Source organism: Hippopotamus amphibius, chromosome 9, assembly GCF_030028045.1.
Source record: "Hippopotamus amphibius kiboko isolate mHipAmp2 chromosome 9, mHipAmp2.hap2, whole genome shotgun sequence".
NCBI lineage: Eukaryota > Metazoa > Chordata > Mammalia > Artiodactyla > Hippopotamidae > Hippopotamus > Hippopotamus amphibius.
Window position 1 is genome coordinate 113,046,133 of NC_080194.1, and position 21,221 is coordinate 113,067,353.

Genomic DNA, 21,221 nt, shown 5'->3' on the forward strand with positions numbered 1-21,221 from the left:
AGAGAGGGACCTCAGCCTGGATGGGGAGGAGGGTGGGGCGTTGAGCTTCACTTCACCCGAAAGTTGTGTACCTCTTCCTGGAGGAGCCGGGGTTTCTGGAGCCGGCGCAGAGCGCGCGGTATAGAGGCGTCATTGTCGGAGACCCGTAAGCACCTTGGCGTGCCTGACGTGTCCGCTGTTCCCTGTTGAGGGCTTTCAAGAGGGGCCTGGCTAATAGGGTGTATAAATAATCCTCAGGAGTAAGGGATCAGGGATGGAATCCTGCTGCTTAGCGAGGCTGCATCATGGAACTTTTATACCAGGAGGCTGCTGTTGGTGGGGAGGTAGTGGGCATGTACTGGCTTCTAATACTGTGAAGGCGCCCTCAGCGCCTAACCAAAAGCCCATGCCTCCACGACTTCTCCTTCCCCAGGATTCCCTGGTCCAAACCAGTACTTACTTTCTTTTTCTTTCTTTCTTTTTTAAAAAAGGTTATTTATTTATTTATTTTTGGCCTCGCCACAGGGCATGCGGGATCTTAGTTCCCAGACCAGGGATCGAACCCCTGTCCCCCTGGAGTGGAAGCTGGGAGTCCCAACCACTGGACTGCCAGGGAATTCCCTAGGACTTGTTTTCTTGATAGAACAAAAAAGCCTGAAGTCTAGAATCCTGGGCCTGAGATGAAGGTGCAGAGTGACCTACTCAGCCCAACATAATTCTCTTTTATGGGATTGAGTAATAAGAGTAATGACCCAAAAAGGAAGATATGGGAAGGGCAGCATTGGTAAGAGTTGATGTGGAAAGTGAAGACTCCCCAACTCTGTAACCAAGGACTCATCCAGATAGGTCTCCCAGGACTACAGCTACTCTCTGTAGCACAAGACCTGCTGGGTCCTCGGGAAATCTATGATGAGACTTCTGGTGCGAATAAGCAGCAGCTCTTCTGACTATAAGTTTTCTCTCTCCCCCTGGAGCAGGGCTGGCTACACAGGTGTCTGAGGATGGTCCCTGCTGGTACGGTGATGCTCCCAGCTGCGAACAGAGAGTTGAAAGCCCTGTAGGTTTTCACTTTCCTGCTTAAGCACACAGGTGTTTCCCAGACTCCAGGGCAATGAAAAGCTTTCAAGGGCAGAGCAAGCCTGATCTGAGTTTTAATTCTTTAAGTCTCCTGAAGAAGTCAACGGCAAGGGCAAAGGAAGTAGCCTAAAGAGCGGGCCTGGGCCTGAGAATCTGGCTGAGAGGGCCCAACCCTACGACCCTAACTTGGGGCGCTAGAGTTCATCAAACTGAATAAAGCAGACAATGGTGTCTTGGCCCTAAGCCCAGGCTGGCAGTGACGAGCCTTCATACCCTCATGGTCTTGCCTCTGCCCTCTTTGTGACTACCATTGCAGCAATTCTTACCTTATCCACCACCTGTGTACATACCCCAGGCATGGCCATTGTGTGCTGACCCAGTGGCAGGAGACCTCACCCAGCCTCCACCAGGGCAGGTGATGTGGCTGGAAACTGGCACATCCGTGTATCTATTCTTTAGGAACTCTGGATTCCTATATACTCTGGGTCTCATGTCCGCTTAGCTATTCCTGGCCTTAGTGGTCTCATTTGTAAAATGGGAACAATAAACTCTGTCATGCCTGTCTCAAAATACGCTGAGAAGATCAAGTGAGAAGGCACATCTGAATGCACCCGACAAGTAAGTTAAGTCTCAGGCTGCAGGTAAAAAGAGGATGATAAAAACTGCTTCTTCTTTGTCTCAGAGTGCTCTGTCCCTTCTGGTCCTCAAGCCAGCTGCTCTGCTCAGTATCTTTCTCTGCAGAAGCCTCTTGCCTGAGCTCTAGATCAGCCAGGGTGGGTTGGATTGGGTTGTGGCTGCAGGGCGTTGAGATGGGAGGGATGTTCAGAGGGATGCTGGGTCTCAGGAACCACCCCTGAGAAATGACAGGAAGTCTTGGGTTTGGGTTGCCACTCTGGTTCACATCAGCCATTCAGCAAAATTTTAATACCTTTGTGCCATGCTGTGGGCACAGAGAGGTGCCTGTCCCTAGGAGTTGGGTTTATATGCCTGTGTACAAGATTGCCGTTGGTTCTGCTACTTCCCTCAGCCTCAGTCCCCTCCACCCTGAAGTACTTAGTCCAGCCTGTTGCCAGCACATTCCTGTCCAATTCCCCTGGTGAGGAGCTTTCAAGACCACCTCTGTGAGCAATTCTACTCTGGTCAGCTACTTGCTAGAATTTTTATTTATCTGGGGAAACTGCTCCTGCCCGTGGTCTAACTCCTTCTCTTCCACAGTCTAGAGAACCACTTGCCACCACTTCTATCCTCACCTCTTTTTTTTTTAAGTGGGATATGATAGGCAAGTGTCAAGTTTGGAGGAACTGAATGGTGAAGTGATAGGGCTTGGACTCCCCTGGCGGTCCAGTGGTTAGGAGTCCTTACTTCCCCTTCAGGGGGCATGGGTTCGATCCCTGGTCAGGGAACTAGATCCTGCATGCCACGCAGTGCAGCAAAAGAAAAAAAAAAACAAACGAACAAAAAAACAAGTGATAGGGTTTATGGTGAGGATGTCAGTGGTGGGGAGAAGGTTGGGAGGATTGGAGAGAGAGTCAAGAAGGATAAAGGGAGCTGCCTGTTAGTATCTGAAACAGACGTGTCACTGTGCCAGTTATTCATTTATTACCTCTTGGGAAAAAATTCATTCTTCTTGCCTGCTCTGTGAAAATGGATCCGAGCCCTTTAACTACTTTCTCTTTGCCAGCTGGCATCATATTAGGTTTTGTCAGCAGAGAGCTGGGGAGACAGTGCAGGAAAAAAGGGCTTTGCTTCCTGGTTTCCACGAGCCCTGTTGGCAGGCTCCTGCAGTGCATAGTGGCCAAACAGTACCCAGAAGCCAGCAGCTTCCCCTGGTACACCCCTTGGATAGTTTTGTAGTGGAGTGCCTCTGGTGAGACACCTTCCCATGAACAGTTTTCCCTGGCACCCTAGAGGGAAGATTTCCAGCAAGTTCCACCAGAGTGGCACTCCAGGGACTTCTGTGTTCTCTCCAAAAAATTCTGGATCTCAGCCCAAGGGAGGCCCAGGTAGAGGCCCTTTCGTGGGTGCAATATCTCCAGCTGAGGGGTAGTGGCTGCTCTTATATCTGCTATTCCTGCATTTTTAAAAATAATTTTATTTATTTATTTATTTTAATATTGGCTGTGTTGGGTCTTCATTGCTGCACGCTGGCTTCCTCTAGTTGCGGCAAGTGGGGGCTACTCTTAGTTGCGGTGCTCAGACTTCTCATTATGGTGGCTTCTCTTGTTGTGGAGCATGGGCTTTAGGTGTGTGGGCTTCAACAGTTGTGGCATGTGGGCTCAGTAGTTGTGGCTCACAGCCTCTAGAGCACAGGCTCAGTGGTTGTGGCACACAGGCTTAGTTGCTCCGTGGCATGTGGGATCTTCCTGGACCAGAGATTGAACCTGTGTCCCCTGCATTGGCAGGCAGATTCTTAACCGCTGTGCCATCAGGGAAGTCTCCCTGCATTCTTTAGATTTCTCTTTACCTCTCACTATATGTAGTGGGCAAAATGGTGTCCCTCAAAAAGATATATTCAAGTTCTAACCCTCAGTTCCTGTGACTGTGACCTTATTTGGAAATAGAAGCTTTGCAGATATAATCAATGAAGTCATACTGGATTCGGGTGGGCTTCAATCCAATGACTGGTGTCCTTGTAAGAAGAAGGAAATTTGGACACAGACACATGGAAAGCAGAAGGCCATGAAGACACATAGAGAGACACGCAGGAAGAATTCCATGTGGTAACAGAGGCAGAGATTGGAGCAATACATCTACAAATCCAAGGAATGCCAGAGATCACCAGCAACCACCAGCAGCTAGAAAGAGGCAAGGAAAGAGTCTACCTAGGGTCTCAAAGGGAGTATGGCCCTGCTGATGTCTTGATTTCAGGATCCTAGTCTCCAGAACTACGAGAGAATAGATTTATCTTCTCTTAAAGCACCCAGTTTGCGGTACTTTGTCATGGCAGCCCTAGGAAACTAATATCTAATCCAATCCTTCTTTTCTCTAATTCCCTTTTACAGTTGATAATTCTTTTTTTTTTTGGCTGCGCCATGTGGCTTGTGGGATCTCAGTTCCCTGACCAGGGATTGAACCCAGGCCACAGCAGTGAAAGCTTGGAATCCTAACAAGCAGGCCACCAGGGAACTTTTTAATAAACTTCTGCCTGTTGAAATTGCTATGCGGATTCTCCCAATTGCACCCAGACATACCATCATCAACAAAAATACTAGTGTTTTAACACTAAAGAAAATAGAATATCGGAATCTTGAAATTTCCTACTGCAATTACTATGCAGATATTTCAGAGAGTAGGCCATTTTTGAGAGAGGTTTAAAATCTGCATTGCAGACATATTCCTTAAAGGCATTTTGAATCACACCTGAGAAAAAATAAAAAATGAGAGCAGATGGTGCCTGTGAGGACAGCTGGCTCGACCGAAGTAGGGGAAGTTGGGCTGGACAGATGCCATATTGTCTAAGGGCCATTCCTGGCATCCTATAGCTTCAGGTGGAGGCCAGCTCTAGACAACACTCAGAAAACAAGTCCAGGAGAGGTTGCTAGAAATGACTATACCTGATATTATAGGCTGGGAAGGCAGAGTGACAGTGGTATCAGTGGCAATGCTGGGGCAGAGAGGTCCATGACACACACAAAACACATTCACGTGGGGACTTCCCTGGTGGTCCAGTAGGTAAGATTCCACGTTCCCAGTGCAGGGGGCCCGGATTCGATGCTTGGCCCAGGAACTAAATTCCGCATGCCGCAACAAAGAGCTCACCTGCTGCAGTTAAGAGCTGGCACAGCCAAAATAAATAAATAAACATTAAACAAACAAAAAAACCCCATGTTCACATGGCTATGAACTTTCCCCCAGAGAAGGAGGCCTAGATGTGGGAGGCAGGCAAGAGCCCTGGCTGGTCGAGAAGGCTCTAAATGTGGGATGACACGTCCATTTATCTGTTCAGCACATTGTAAAAACTCCAACCACATGCCAGACACAAAAAATACTATGGTGAGCCAGACAGTGAGAGTCCTTGTCCACAGACACACAAGTAAACAGACCGGTGCGTACTGAGATAAATGCTAAACTCAGCTTATATGTGGGTTCCCAAAAGAACACATAAGCAGAGCTAGAGAAGGCTTCTCAGAGAAAGTGATGAGTTGTCTAAGAACTGAAGGAAAGGGGATCAGCGGGGAGACTGTGTGTGGGTCATCACAACAGTGCAAGGGACCAGAGGGCAAAATTCAGGAGGCTGAAAATAATTGGCTGTCAGCCCCTCAGAACTAATGCATGCCTTTTAGATTAAATATGTTGAACGTTCTTTTTATTATAATGAAATGAATAGAGAAATAACCCATTTACAGTCCTACTTTTTGAAAATCAGTATAACCCTTACTATAATTTAAAGGACAAATAAAGTCAATTTTTAAAAAATGTGTATCCAATGGTAACCTATATGTAACTTAGAATAAAAATTACAATTATAGGCAACAATATGAGTGAATTTTAGAACCAAAAGAAGCCAGACACCAAAAAGTCTGTGTATATATCAACATATACAATGATTCCATTTGTGTTATGTTCAAAAATAGGCAAAAAAAAAAAAGGCAAAACTAATCTATAATGTTAGAACTTGGACTAGTGGTTATCTTTGGGAAGGGTGGTGACTGGAAGGTGCATGAGGGGTGTCTAGGGTTAGAGTGCTGAAAATGTTTTGGTTTCTGCATCTGGGTACTGGTTATGTGGGTGTGTTCACTTTATGAAAATTCATTGAGGTTACACTTAAGATTTGTGCACTTTTCTGTATTATATTATTCTTTAAAATAAAACAAATAGGGATTTCTGTGGCGGCACAGTGGTTAAGACTCCACGTTCCCAATGCAGGGGGCCCGGGTTTGTTCCCTGGTCAGGGAACTAGATCCCACATGCATGCCGCAACTAAGAGGTTGCATGCCACAACTAAGGAGCCCACATGCCACAACTAAAGGAGCCTGCCTGTCGCAACTAAGGAGCCTGTGAGCTGCAACTAAGACCTGGCGCAACCAAATACATTTTTTTAAAATGTATATCTTAATATGTAAATGCTTGTGCAGGGCTTTGCCAAAGGATTTAGTGAAGTGATCATACGGCAATATGCTTGCAGTACATATAGGATTTCTATGAACACAGCAGCTACAAACTCAGGCTGTCAGAGATGGGTTGTGTCGCTGATTCAAGCTCAAGTGTGGCCATCTGTGTAATGGCTTTCCAAAATGGCAAACAATTCTTGGCAAAGTTCCAAACAAAGCAAAATACAGTCTTCCCTCCATTTATACAGGCCTTTCTGGAAAAGTCAGGATTAAAACTGTACTTGTAAGTTTGTGCTTCTATATAAAATAACTTTAGGTTCTGAACTCAGATATTTACAAACCCGTTTTCACCTACAAGAATGTCCACAGGGCATTCTGAAAATCGTAGATGACAAGGGACAGTTTTTCACTGTGCAGGGCTGTCTGGTTCTGAGCAAGACAGCTGATACCCCTGGGCCCACCCATTAAGAGGAAGGATCCCTTATCTGTGTTTATTAGAAATTGTCCATTCTCCTGCTTTGGAAGGTGAGCTGCTTGAGGACAGAACCTTTGCCTGTTTTTTTCCCATGGAATCATCCTAAGCTACTAGTACCTAGTAAACTTGGGATTGGCATTGAAAGCCTGTGAGAAGGAAGGACTTGGGTAACTGGATTTTAGGTCATACGCTAGCAACAGGAGTGAAGTGCAGTTGAATAGTCAACTAAAATACCTAGATAGACATTTCTCCAAAGAAGACATACAGATGGCCAACAAAAACATGAAAAGATGCTCAACATCACTCATCATCAGAGAAATGCAAGTCAAAGCCACAATGAGGTATCACCTCACACCGATCAGAATGGCCATCATCACAAAATCTGGAAACAACAAATGTTGGAGAGGGTGTGGGGAAAAGGGAACTCTCCTGCACTGTTGGTGGGAATGTAAGTTGGTACAGCCACTATGGAAAAAAGTTTGGAGGTTCCTTAAAAAACTACAAATAGAACTACCATAGGATCCAGTAATCCCACTCCTGGGCATATACCCAAAGAAAACCATAATCCCAAAAGAAACATGTACCATAATGTTTATTGCAGCACTATTTACAATAGCCAGGACATGGAAGCAACCGAAATGCCCATCAACAAATGAATGGATAAAGAAGATGTGGCATATATATACAATGGAATATTACTCAGCTATAAAAAGGGATGAGATGGAGCTATATGTCATGAGGTGGATAGAACTACAGTCTGTCATACAGAGTGAAGTAAGTCAGAAAGAGAAAGACAAATATTGTATGCTAACTCACATATACGGAATCTAAAAATGGTACTGATGAACTCAGTGACAAGACAAGAACAAGGACGCAGATACAGAGAATGGACTGGAGAACTCGAGGTTTGGGGGGGTGGGGGGTGAAGGGGAAGCTGAGACCAAGTGAGAGAGTAACATAGGCATATATATACTACCAACTGTAAAATAGATAGTCAGTGGGAAGTTGTTGTATAACAAAGGGAGTTCAACTCGAGGATGGATGAAGCCTTAGAGGACTGGGACGGGGGAGGGTGGGGGGTAGTTGAGGGAGGGAGGGAATACAGGGATATGTGTATAAAAACAGATGATCGAACTTGGTGTACCTCAAAATAAATAAATAAATAAAAATAAAATAAAATACCTAGAAAAAATAACCAACTCTCGGTTCAACAACCATGTAAAACTGTTTAGCAGCCAGTTAGGTGTGGAGAGTTTTAGTGGACTGAGCTTGAGCGGCCCCGTTCGGAGAGTGAGATGATGAGCCTCATGGGGTTGTTTCAAGGATTTAATGAGAGAATGTATTTGAAGTGTTTTGCACAATTCCTGGCACATGGTGTGGGTTGTTGTTTTTCTTGTTACACAACAGTTATTAGATGCTTAGGAGCAACAAAGAATAAGATTCTGACTTTGCCCACTCAGCCCTCATAGCGATGGAGAAAAGGGAAGCGGGCGCTTCTGTAAATCACTGAAGTCCAGCCAGTGGTCAGGGACTCTATGCCAGGAGTGTGTGTGAAGTACTTAAGGGCCAAGATGGCTCAGAAGGAAAAGCCCTAGTGATTAGGTCAGAAAGAGCACTCGACTTGGGGCCAGATAGACCTGGGTACCAGTCACCCAGTCTTAATGCTCGTATTCTTCCCCCCCCCCCCCCGCCCCTCAACGTTTTTAATCTTAAATAGGAACACACTCCCTACCCTCACATGGAGCGTTGCTCAGGGTTAGATGATTCTAACGAAACGGTTGTTGTGCACCTGGGACAATGTAGAAATTTCACAAAGGTGCTCAGCTCCCTAGAGGACAGGAACCCAGTTCATTTTGTGGCCGGGACGCCCTCTCCGAGGCCTTGTGGGTCAGCAGAACAGAAGAAGCCGAGGCAGAATCTCCCAGAGTAAGCTGACTGATGCGGGCTCGCTACATGGTAACCTCCTGCGGACTCCTGATGCTGCTCGTGAGAACCTGGCCTCCTGTCAGGGGTTACCTAGCAACAGCGTCCTAGACTCTGGCCCAAGAGGCCAATCAGCACGGACTTAGTTATTTCAGTCATGGAAACAGTCCAATCACCGGGCGCTGTCAGAAGCCACGTCCTCAAGCTGATCTCCGCGAACACCAATGAGCGGTTAGGAATTTTAAGAGCTGGAACTGAGTATTCGGAGCTGGCTCTTCTTTGATAAGATCAACTGGAGGGAACGAATTGACCACCTTCCAATAAAATCTGAATAATGGTTATGAAGGCAGGTGGCCGCCATATTCTCTTAGGGCATTTTCCGGTACCGTTGTCCACTCTGAGTACCAGAGTGACACATGACACTGTGATTCCTCTGGTTTGGCCTCAGCTTGGCCCCATGCGAAGCCAAATCCGGGCAGGCTCAGACGCCAGGTCTAGCGGGGCAGTGTCTCCTTAGCCCGGAAAAGAAAGTGGCCCTTGGACTGGGGCATCCAGGACCTGGGGACTGGAAGAATTAAAGCGCCGCCCCAGTCCCTTTCCCCATCTGGAGCCCAGAGCCTGGATCCGAGCCGAGGAGGCTGTGAGGTGTGTAGCCTGGCCGCGTGGCAGAGTATTTCTTCTTGGAGAAGTGGTGAAATCTGAGGCGCAGAAGGCCCTTTACTGAAAGTGATGCCAGAGACCTACGGCCACCTGGGGGCGCTCCGTGAGGCCTTTTAGTGGTCTCCTCTGCTCATTTTTGCTCACTCTTAATTCATCTATTCACAATGTGCAATATGAAAGCCAGTTCTTGGGCTAGAGCTGAAGATGCGGACTACTCAGACAGGGCAAAATGCCTGGAGGGGAGGGGGACAGAGGGCGTAGTGGACTGAGGCTTGGGGAAGGACTGTCCTACAGTGTCTCTCGGAAGCCTTTTTTTTTTTTTAATAATTTACTATGACCATCTTATGTCTGTGACTACAACATAGTTTTTTTTTTTAATGGCTTTTTGAGATGTTATTCACATACCATGTAATTCATTCATTTAAAGTGTACAATTCGGTGTTTTTTCAGTATATTTAGAGTTAGAAAACCATCACCACAATCAACTAAGCACATTTTCATCACCTCAGAAAGAAACTCCTCAGCCACCACTCCCCATTCTCCCCTCCTCCAGCTCCTGGCAACCACTAATCTACCTTCTGCTTCTAATTTGCCTTTTCTGGACATTTCATATAAATGGAATTGTAAGACGTGGTATTTTTTATCCGGCTTATTTCACTTGGCATTTTTTTAAATAAATAAATTTATTTATTTATTGGCTGCATTGGGTCTTCGTTGCTGCACATGGGCTTTCTCTAGTTGCTGTGAGCAGGGGGCGCTGGCTCCTCATTGCGGTGGCTTCTCTTGTTGCAGAGCACGGGCTCTAGGCACGTGGGCTTCAGTAGCTGTGGCACATGGGCTCAATAGTTGTGGCTCATGGGCTTAGTTGCTCCCCTGCATGTGGGATCTTCCTGGGGCAGGGATTGAACCCGTGTCCCCTACATTGGCACATGGATTCTTAACCACTGCACCACCTAGGAAGTCCTGGCATGTTTTTAAAGTTCATCCATGTTATAGCATGAATCATTATTTTAAAATTTTTAATAGATTTTATTTTTAGAGTAGTTTAGAGTTCACAGTAGAATTGAGCTGAAGGTACAGAGAGTTCCCATATTCCTCTGCCCTCCCCTCAGCCATCCCCAATATCAACATCCCATACCAGAGTGGCATGTTTGTTACAAGCTATGAACCTACACTGACTCATAGTTATCACTCAAAGTCCATAGTTTATGGTTCACTTCCGTGTTGTACGTCTATGACTTTGACAAGTGCATAATGACATGTATCCACCGTTACTATAGTAACATGGGCAATAGTTTCATTATCCTAAAAATCCTCTGTACTCCAACTATTCATTCTTCCTTTTCCCAACCCCTGGAAACCACTGATCTTTTTACTGTCTCCATGGTTTTGCCTTTTCCAGAATGTCATATAGTTGGAATCAGACAGTAATCACTTAGTAATATGCATCTAAAGTTTCTACATATCTTTCTATGGCTTGAAAGCTTTTTTTTTTTTTTTTTAGTGCTAGTATTTCACTCTATGGATGTACCATACGCTATTTATCCATTCACTTACTGAAGGACATCTTGGTTGCTTCCAAGCTTTGGTAATTATGAATAAAGTTGCTATAAACATCCGTGTGCAGGATTTTGTGTGGACATAAGCTATCAACTCTTTTGGATAAATACCAAGAAGCATAATTGCTGTGTCGTATAATGAGTATGTTTATTTTTGTAAGAAACTGAGAGTCTTACAAAATGGCTGTGCTAATTTTTTTCAATGAATTCTTTAGGAGTTGGTATCTCACGTCACCTACATATAGTAACAGTTTTACATCTTTCCAATCTGGATGCTTTTTTTTTTGGCTGCATTGGGTCTTCCTTGCTGCGTGTGGGCTTTCTCTAGTTGTGGTGACAGGGGCTACTCATTGTTGCGGTGCGTGGGCTTCTCATTGCGGTGGCTTCTCTTGTTGTGGAGCATGTGGCTCTAGGCATGAGGGCTTCAGTAGTTGTACCATGCGGGCTCAGTAGTTGTGGCACACAGGCTTAGTTGCTCCTCAGCATGTAGGATCTTCCCAGACCAGGGATTGAACCCAAGTCCCTGCACTGGCAGGCGATTCTTAACCACTGCACCACCAGGGAAGCCCCCTGGATGCCTTTTACTTCATATTCTTGCCTAACTGTTCTGCCTAGAACAGTATAATGTAATATAATAAAATGGAAATGATGAGAATATATATATATTATAATATATAATAATAATAGTGGGGAACAAAATAGAATAGAAATAAAAAGAGTGGGCCTCCTTGTCTTGTTCTGATCTTATGGGAAAAACATTTAGTCTTTCATCAAGGTGAGGACGTTCACTTTTATTTCTAGTTGTTGAGTGTTTTTATTATGAAGGGGTGTTGCCTTTTTCAAATTCTTTTTGCACATCTGTTAAGATGATCCTGTGATTTTTGTCTTTATGTTATTGATATATGATATATTACAGGAATTGATTTTCAGATGTTAAACCAACCTTGCACTTCTGGGCTAATTCCCATCCAATCATGGCATATAATCCTTTCTACATGTTGCTGGACTTGGTCTTCTGTTGTATTTTGACTGGTTTTTATTTTTATTTTTATTTGTGGTAAAATTCACACAACATAAAATTTATCATCTTAACCATTTTTTTTTTTTTTGGCACACGGGCTTAGTTGCTCCGTGGCATGTGGGATCTTCCTGGAGCTGGGATCAAACCCGTGACCTCTGCATTGGCAGGCGGATTCTTAACCACTGTGCCACCTAGGAAGCTCCCATCTTAACCATTTTTAAGTGTACAGTTCAGTAGTTTTAAGAATACTCACATTGTTGTGCAACCAATCTCCAGTCCTTTCTCATCCTGCAAAACTGAAACTCTATATGTAATAGGGTAGAACACTTTGTATTCTATTACAAGTTAATCACTAAAGAGATGTTGCCTATAAGTTTAAATTATACATAATGGCCCATATGTGGGAACCCTGGTCCCCAGGTAATGAGCATTAAGCTAAATACCTTTGTTTAGCTCATGGGAAACATCCTGACCAGGTCCATCTGTGAATGCCCGGAGGAAGAAATTACATCTCTGGAAGCTGATGGGAATCAGGAAGTGTTTCACTTTACTCCCTCCCCTTTTAGTATAAAAGGAGTCTGAATTCTAATTCAGCCAAGATGGTTCTTCTGGGCACGAGCCCACCATCTTCTTGGTTAGCTGGCTTTCCGAATAAAGTCAGTACTCCTGGCCCCAACAACTCCTCTCTCAAGTATTGGCCTGTCATGAGGTGAGCAGTACAAGCTTAGACTCGGTAACACATACTCATTAAAAAACTCCCCATATTCCCCTCTCCTCAGCCCATGGTAATTACCCAACCACCATTCTATTTTCTGTTTCTAGGAAACTGGCTACTTTAGATACCTCATATAAGAGGGACCATACAGTATTTATCGTTTTGTGACTGGCTTGTTTCACTTAATATAATGTCCTCAAGTTTCATCCAAGTTGTAGCATGTGTCCTGTTTCCTAACTTTTCAAGGCTGGATAGTATTCCATTGTATGTATACACCACATTTTCTTTACTCATTGGTCCATGGACACTTGGATTGCTTCCACCTCTTGACTATGGTGAGTAATGCTGCTATAAACCATGTGTGTGCATCAATATCTCCTTAAGATCCTGCTTTGAATTCTTTGGGGTATATACCAGCGCCTTAGGCAACCAGACCTTTGTGTATTTGTGTGTCTCCCTCACTAGGTTGTAAGCACCACTGGGAGCAGGCACCCTTAGAGCCACCTCTTTCCAGTCCCAAGCCTTATATTTGGAGATGATATGTTAAATCACATCAGACATGGACAGTCGCAGGTGCTCCAGGACTAAACCTTGAGTCACGTCCAGTGGGGACCTGAACATCTGGAAGGCTGTGGAGAGGAATGTAACCTCCACGGCTGAGGACACTTTGAGTAGCTCCCTGCTCTTTACTCAGCGCCTACCACTGTGCTAAACCCAGTAAGAGCTCAAAAAATGTTTGATCATTGTCCAAGTCTGGGTGTAAAAAAGGCAGGGAGCCCCAGAGCAATGCAGACGAGGTTCTGGCGAGAGCGGGGCCGAGTGCCGGGCCAGGGAGGAGGCCGGTGCTGTGAGCTCTTGGGCAGCAGGGAGTTCCTTGGCTCATACACAACGCACAGCGCCTGGCGCCGAGCAGGTGCTGAACAGAGGCAGGCTGGGGTTCCAGGAAGATGATCTGCCCTCACGCTACTGCGGCTTCCTTCCAACCGGAATGATTCTCTCAGTCCCAATCAGAACGCTGGCTCTTTGCTTTCGGCCGCGCACCACCCAATCACAGTGCCCAGGAGGGAGATGCGCGTGAAGTTCACAAGCGCCATGACACTTCAGGGCGAAGAGCTTAGGGCCCTGGCGCCGCCTAGCGGTGGGTGAGAGTCAACCGCGCTTCCGCTGCGCCCTAAGGCATCTTCCCGGGCTCTAACCCCGGTCCATGTAGGACCCGTAAGAATAACATCGGAGGGGTTTTCACTGGCCCCAGAGCCTTTCGGGCCTCTTCGGCGGCGCCTTGGGCCTGAGGAGCGACTGGCTTCGGCCCCACTGCGTCCAGAACCCGGCTGCCCGCGGAAGACCGCTGCACCCATGGCGCAGGCACCGCTACCCCTCACAGGGCAGGAGGAGGCCTGGCCCGGGCTAGGGAGGCCGGGCGCCGTGACCTTCGCGGACGTGGCCGTGTGCTTCTCCCTGGAAGAGTTGGAGTGTCTGCCGCCCGTTCAGAGGGCACTGGATCGGCGGGACGTGATGCGGGAGACCTACGGCCACTTGGGCGCGCTCGCTGAGGCCCGGACGTCCCCTTTAACCTCTTTCTTGTGACCGGGGACCCTTAGGCTTTGGTCTGGGCGCGCCTGAGAGCGTGTCTGTTGTTGGGAAGGGTCTTCTCTCCGAGTGATCGGGAGGCTGCAGCCCACCCCTGCAGAGGAAGCAGCTTCTCTAGGCTCCATCCTCTCACCTTGTCCGCTGTTGGCCCTTGTCCCGTAGGATTTGCAGGCCACAAACTCGCCCTCATCTCCTGGATGGAGGGAAGGAAGCAGGCATGGAGCTCAGAGGCTGAGGATTCTGAGGAGGGGGCGAGGCGCCCAGGATCAGGAATAAGGTGAGGAAAGTGGAGCTGAGCTGGAAGTCAGCCTCTCTTAGGAGTGAGCAGGTCCGCCCCTTCTCCCAGGAGCCACTCCACACACACAGCCTCTCTTACAGGCCCCAGTTGGTAAGAATCCTCTGAACCTTCTCTTCCAAAATTTCCTTTATTAGACCTGGTGCCTTCCTTGGGTCAAGAATAAGGAGGTAGCAGAGAAGAGAAGCTGGTGATAGAACTTATTGAGCCTCCTTGTTTATGTGCCCAGAGAGTCTGCATCCTTCAGAAAGGGGCCAGAAATTCACTTGTGCAGCTGGGACTGTCAGCCCAGGCGGTGACTACTGGTTTTTTTTTGTGTGTGTGTGGAAAACTGACACTTTTTTAAAAAATTTATTTATTTATTTATGTATTTATTATTTTATTGGCTGTGTTGGGTCTTTTTTTTTTTGCTGTGCGCGGGCTTTCTTCTTAGTTGCAGTGAGTGGGGGCTACTCTTTGTTGCAGTGCGCGGGCTCATCATTGCTGTGGCTTCTCTTGTTGCACAGCATGGGCTCTAGGCGTGTGGGCTTCAGTAGTTGCAGCACATGGGCTCAATAGTTGTGGCTCACGGGCTCTAAACCACAGGCTCAATAGTTGTGGCGCACAGGCTTTATTGCTCCGCGGCATGTGGAATCTTCCTGGAGCAGGGATTGAACCTGTGTCCCCTGCATTGGCAGGCGGATTCTCAACCACTGCACCACCTAGGAAGCCTGTGACTACTGTTTTTATACACTGACCTGCTGTGGGTTCCAGTGCCTAGAGAAATCTCAGTCCCTCCTGAAATGCCCACATTTAAGGGCTTTAACATGGCAAGTGATTGCTTATTTCTGACAAGCAGTACTATCCCTCACCTTCTGACAAAACTACAAGTTTCCAAGCCCTGAATGGGGAACCGCTACCATAGATGAGACTGGAGGTTCTGAAACAAGGGATCGCCCCAGAAAAACAAGGTCTGCTGTTCCCTTCACATGCATCTACCCATTCGGAGAGAAAACAGGTGTGGTGATGCAAGCACTTGAGTCTTCAGTTTCAAGTCTCTTGTCTCTTTAGAAAGCAAGAAAAAGAAGAATGAATGGAGCAACAAAACAGAGGCCAGGGAGCTTGAGGATGCCCCTGTGAGGAACGGACCACCAACGAAGTTCAGATTGGCCTTCAAGGACTACAGCCATTCTTTGCCTCAGGTCCCCACAGACATGGGACACCGGTGCACTCAGACTCCCAGGAGGCCTGGAATGTAGCCGATCTTTCAGCTACCCTTCTCTCCTAGCCACCAGTGGGTCCAATCTGGGGAGTGGCCCTTCCCCTGTGACCAGTGTGGACGTTGCTTCCGCCATAGAGGCAACCTGGCCATCCACGTGTGCACACACACAGGGGAGAAGACTTTCTCCTGCCCACATGGTGAAAGGCTCTTTGCCTACCCCTCCATGCCACTCAAACATTGCTGAATCCACTCTGGAGACCATCCTTATGTCTGTGGGCCTTGCGGAGTTCAGTTCTCCCAGAGGGTTCATCTGGTCCAGCACCAGCTGCTCCACACAGGGAACAAGTTCATGTCCAAATTGTGGCCGCAGCTTCCAGACTGGGGCATTGGCCATCCACAGACACAGACGTGGTGGGGAGAAGCCATACCTGTGCACCCAGTGTGGGCGCCACTTTACACACCCTTCCCTATTGGCCATCCACCAGTGCACCCATACTAGGCAGAAGTCCCATATCAGTTTTTTAAAATTAATTTATTTTTATTTATTTATTTATTGGCTGTGTTGGGTGATCATTTCTGCACGCCGCGGGCTTTCTCTAGTTGTGCCGAGCAGTGGCTACTCTTCATTGCAGTGTGCAGGCTTCTTATTGCAGTGGCTTCTTTTGTTGCGGAGCATGGGCTCTAGGTGCATGGGCTCAGTAGTTGTGGTGCATGGGCTTCGTTGCTCTGTGGCATGTGAGATCTTCCCCGACCAGGCCTTGAACCTGTGTCCCCTGCACTGGAAGGCGGATTCTTAACCACTGCGCCACCAGGGAGGTCCCCTGATATCTGACTGTGGTCGGGGCTTTGCCTACCCCTCCCTCCTGACTAATCACCAGCAGGTTCACCCTGGTGAGCGTCCCTACTCTTGTGCTCACTGCAGTGTCCGCTTCACCCAGCAAAGTAACCTGCTCCAGCATCAGCTCATCCACATGGGAGAAAAGCCCCACAAGTGCCCTGATTGTGGCCGCTAGTTCCGGCAAAGTGGCTCTCTGGCCATCCACAGGGGCACACAGAGGGGAGAAGCTCTACTCCTGCCCTGAGAGTGGGCACCGATTTACCTCTTCCTTTGTCCTCAACAGCCACAGGCGCACCCATTCGGATGCGAAGCCCTTCCCTTGTCCCCAGCGTGGGAAAACCTTTAAGCGAAAGAGTGCTCTGAAGCCCACCAATGGATCCATCATACAGGCAGGAGAAGTCGGAGGGGTGACAGACCTCCGTCACAACCCGCAACCCAGACTTTGTCCCTGAGACCAGGAACCCTCCGTACACTTCCAGCGTTTTCCAGATATGTTCCAGTAGTGCCAGAGTCTCCAAGTTAAACAGTGTGGAGGAGATAATGTCTACAGATTCTCCCTCATCAGGACTTCCCTGGTGACACAGTGGTTAAGAATCTGCCTGCCAATGCAGGGAACATGGGTTCAATCTCTGGTCCGGGAAGATCCCACATGCCTTGGAGCAACAAAGCCTGTGCACCACAACTACTGAGCCTGTGCTCTAGAGCTCTCATGCCATAACCTTGCGCCCAGAGCCCGTGCCAAAGAGATGCCACCGTGCTGAGAAGCCCGCGCACAGCAACGAAGAGTAGCCCCCACTCACCACAACTAGAGAATGCCCGCGTGCAGCAACAAAGACCCAACGCAGCCAAAAAAAAAAAAAAACCCGAAAACCCCCGAAAAACAAAAAACCCCACAGTTTATCCCATGTTCAAACTTAACTCATCCCTTGCCTCACTCATCAACATCTCAACATCTCTCTGACTATAAAATGAGTATGATAGGGACTTCCCTGGCGGCCCTGTGGTTAAGACTCTGCCCTTCCACTGCAGGAGGCCCGGGTTCAGTCCCAGGTGGGGGAACTAAGATCCCACAAGCCTCGTGGCATGAAAAAAAAAAAAAAGTATGAGAATACTGCCCCCAAGGTGATTGTGAGGGTTAAATTATATTTAGTCAAAACTGTACAACAGGGACTTCCCTGGGTCCAGAAGATGGGGGATGCTGAGCTAAGATCCCGCATGCCCCACTGTGCAAACAAAGAAACCCTGTACATTAGTTGTTTAGTACAATTACAACATTTTCCACAATGTATATCCTCCAAGTTTTGCACACACAGTAGAGATTTTGCAATATTGAGGACAGCCTTACTTAATAATCTCTTCTGGAAACAACTGCTTTTAATGTAATTTTCTAGTACTTTTACATGTTTCAGTGAGTTGGAAGCTATTATTACCTTTTTTTCCCTTAAGTGATTCACAATGCTTATCTCTTTCTGTGTTCAACTCGGAATTGAGAGACTGTCTCATAATTCCCTGGAGTCTGACAGAGCTACCACTGTGGCTCAGGCAGCCAGACCTTTGTGTATTTGTGTGTCTCGCTCACTGGGTTGTATGCACCACTGGGAGCAGGCATCCTTAGAGCTATTTCTTTCTGGTCCCAAGTATTGTACTTGGAGCTGCCATGTTAAATCCCATCAGATGTGGACAGCCCCAGGTGACCCAGGACTAAACCTTGAGTCAAGTCCAGTAGAGACCTGAGCATCTGGAAGGCTGTGGAGACAAATGTAACCTCCACGGCTGAGGCCACTTTGAGTAGCTCCCTGCTGTCTCCCCAGTGCCTACCATGTGCTCAACCCAGCAGGCGCTCAATCATCCAAGTCTGGGTGTAAAGGAGGCAGGAAGCCCCATAGCAGCGAAGACGAGGCTTTGGCTCAGAGCGGGACCGAGTGCCGGACCAGGGAGGAGGCCAGGGCTGTCAGCTCTTGGGCAGCAGGGCTGCGCCGCTGTCCCTTGGCAAGTACGTCCAGCACGGCGCCTGAGGCTCCCGGAAGATGGCCTGTCCTCACGTTACTGCCGGCTTCCTTCTAACCGGAATGATTCTCTCAGACCCAATCAGGACGCTGTTCTCTTTGCCCTCTGCCGCCCGTCACCCAATGGCAGTGCGCGGGAGGGAGAAGGGCGTGAAGCTTGGTGGCGCCTTGACAATTGAAGGCGAAGAATTTACGGACAGGGTGCTACACAGAGATCTCGGGGTGCGGACGTGATGCGGTTGACCCACGGCCCCCTGGGCACGATCGAAGAGGCCCGGCCTTCCTCTTTTCTACCTTGTTGCGACATGGGGCTTCGGTCCGGACACGCCTGAGAATGTGTCTATTGTTGGGGCGGGTCTTCTTTCTGAGGGTTCATAGAATTCAGGGCCCGTACCCCACCCCTGCAGAGCAAGCATCTTTTCTAGACTCCATCTTCGTACCCTCTCCGCTGTTGGCCTCTTCTCCCCTAGTTTCTTTAGTCCCCAGATCTGCCCTCATCTTCTGGATAGAGAGAAGGAAGGAGGCGTGGAGCCCAGAGGCTGAGTATCCGGAGGAGGGGTGGGGAGCCCTTTCTCTCAGGAGCCCACCCCTTTCCCCTCCCCTGACCTTCTCTTTGAAGACCCCAGTTAGTAGGAATCCAATGAACTGGGACTTCCCTGGTGGTGGATTGGTTAAGAATCTACCTGCCAGTGCAGGGGACACAGTTTGATCCCTGGCCCAGCAAGATCCCACATGCTGTTGGAGCAAATAAGCCACTGAGCCACAACTACTGAGCCTGTGCTCTAGAGGCGGTGAGCCGCAACTATTGAGCCCGCCTGCTGCAACTACTGAAGCTTGTGGCACCTAGAGCCCATGCTCTGCAACAAGAGAGGCCACCGCAGTGAGAAGCTCACGCACCATAATGAAGAGTAGCAACTAGAGGAAGCCCGCGTACAGCAACGAAGATCTAACACAGCCAATAAATAAATATTTATTTTTAAAAAATCCAGCAAACTTTCTCTTCCCAAGTTCTCTTTCCCACACCTGGAGTCTTCCTTTTTCAAGGGAAGCTGGTCCTGCTGGTCCCCACTGTGGGTGTGGGGGTGAGGCAGCTCTGTTTGAGATTGAGATCTTTTGCCTTCTTTCTGCTTAGAGTACTTACAGCATTGCTATTCAACAGAGCTTTCTTCAGTTATGAGAATGTTCTATATCTGTGCTGTCCAACATAGAATGTTCTATATCATGTGCTCTAACCACATGCGCCTAAGGAAGGGAACTGTAAATTTTAACTTAAGCCCAGAGGATCTGCATGCCATATTTCTTATTCTTCTCCTCCTCCTCCCCTTCCCCTTCTTTCTTTTCTTCCCCCACACCTCACAGCTTGAGGGATCTTAGTTCCCCAACCAGGCATGAACCCAGGCCCTTGGCACTGACAGTGCCAAATCCTAACCACTGGACCACCAGGGAATTCCTTGCATGCTGTGTTTCTGATTGGCCTTGCAGAGGGGCCAGGTCACTTGGTCAGGTTTCTTAGCCCACCCTTGTCTCTAAGAACACATCCTGCCGTTTGAAACCGCCTAGAATCCTCAATATAAAGAATTTCATGATTTACCACCTTCCAATTAGGATGGCAACAGGTGATTTTGTGTGCTCAGAAGGCACTGAGGTCTCAGTGTTTTTATAAATGTTTCCACTGAAACGCCTACATTTAAGGTCTTTGACCAGGGAGAGGTGCTAGCTTACCTCTGAAAAGAATTCAGCAATTTCTTATAAGAACACTATACGGTTTCGGAGGCCCTGAGTAAGGAAGAAGGGATGGTACTTTTCCTGAAAATGGGAAACTTCTGCCTGGGGCAGGTGGGGCATCTCTGGACAAGGCAGTCATACTCAGACCCCTGTTCCGTGGATGAACAGGCACTCAGTCTCAGGTGCTGGTCCATCTCCATGCACAACTGCCTGCTTCCGAGAGAGACAGACAGAGAGACAGAGAGAGAGAGAACATACTAGTGTGGCTGCTGCTTTTGCATAAGTAGGGCACTGGCCACCCACAGCAGGGAGAAGCCCTATGCATGTCTGGACTGTGGGCAGCTCTTTGCCTTTCCCACACTGTTAAGACACAGGTAGACCCACTCTGGTGACTGTCCCCATGTCTATGGTCATGGTGCGTCCACTTTTTCCAGAGGGCTCACCTGGTCTAGCACCAGCTGCTCCACACAGGACACACCTGTGCCCTGACTATGACCGCCACCTGCACCGGAGCAGGGTCCTCTATATGTCTATAAGGGCAGACATATGTGCACAGGCTGTGGGTGCTACTGTGCATATGCCCGCCTCCAGCCAACATGGGCTTGTGCATTGGGTAAACACCACCACTACTACCTACAAAGTGCTTGCCAGGAAAACTTGCTCCAGCACCACCATAAGGGAAAGAAGCCCTACGGGTGCTGACTGGGGTTGGTGCTTCTGCCAGAGGCTTCCTTGGCCATTCACAGACTCGCCTTGGCACACACAGGCAAGAAATCTGCCCCACCGCAGTTGGCATCCGCTTCTCCTACTCCTCCCACCTGCACAGCCAAGAGCGCATCCACTCTAATGAGAGGCCCTTTCCCTGCACTGAGAGTGGGGAAAGCTTCAAGAGAAAGTATGCCCTTAAAGCCCATCAGGGGATCCATCACACAAACAGGGAGAGGCAGAGGTGTGGGAGAGGTTGGGTAGTCCCTGTGCCAGGCTCCTGTCCTGGGGGATCAGGCCCCCCAGATCACATCCACTATGCCTCAGATAGATTCCAGAGTATGGGGGACCTGAGTCATGTGCTGTGAAGGCGTATGACGGAGATATCCCTTTTCATCAAGTGT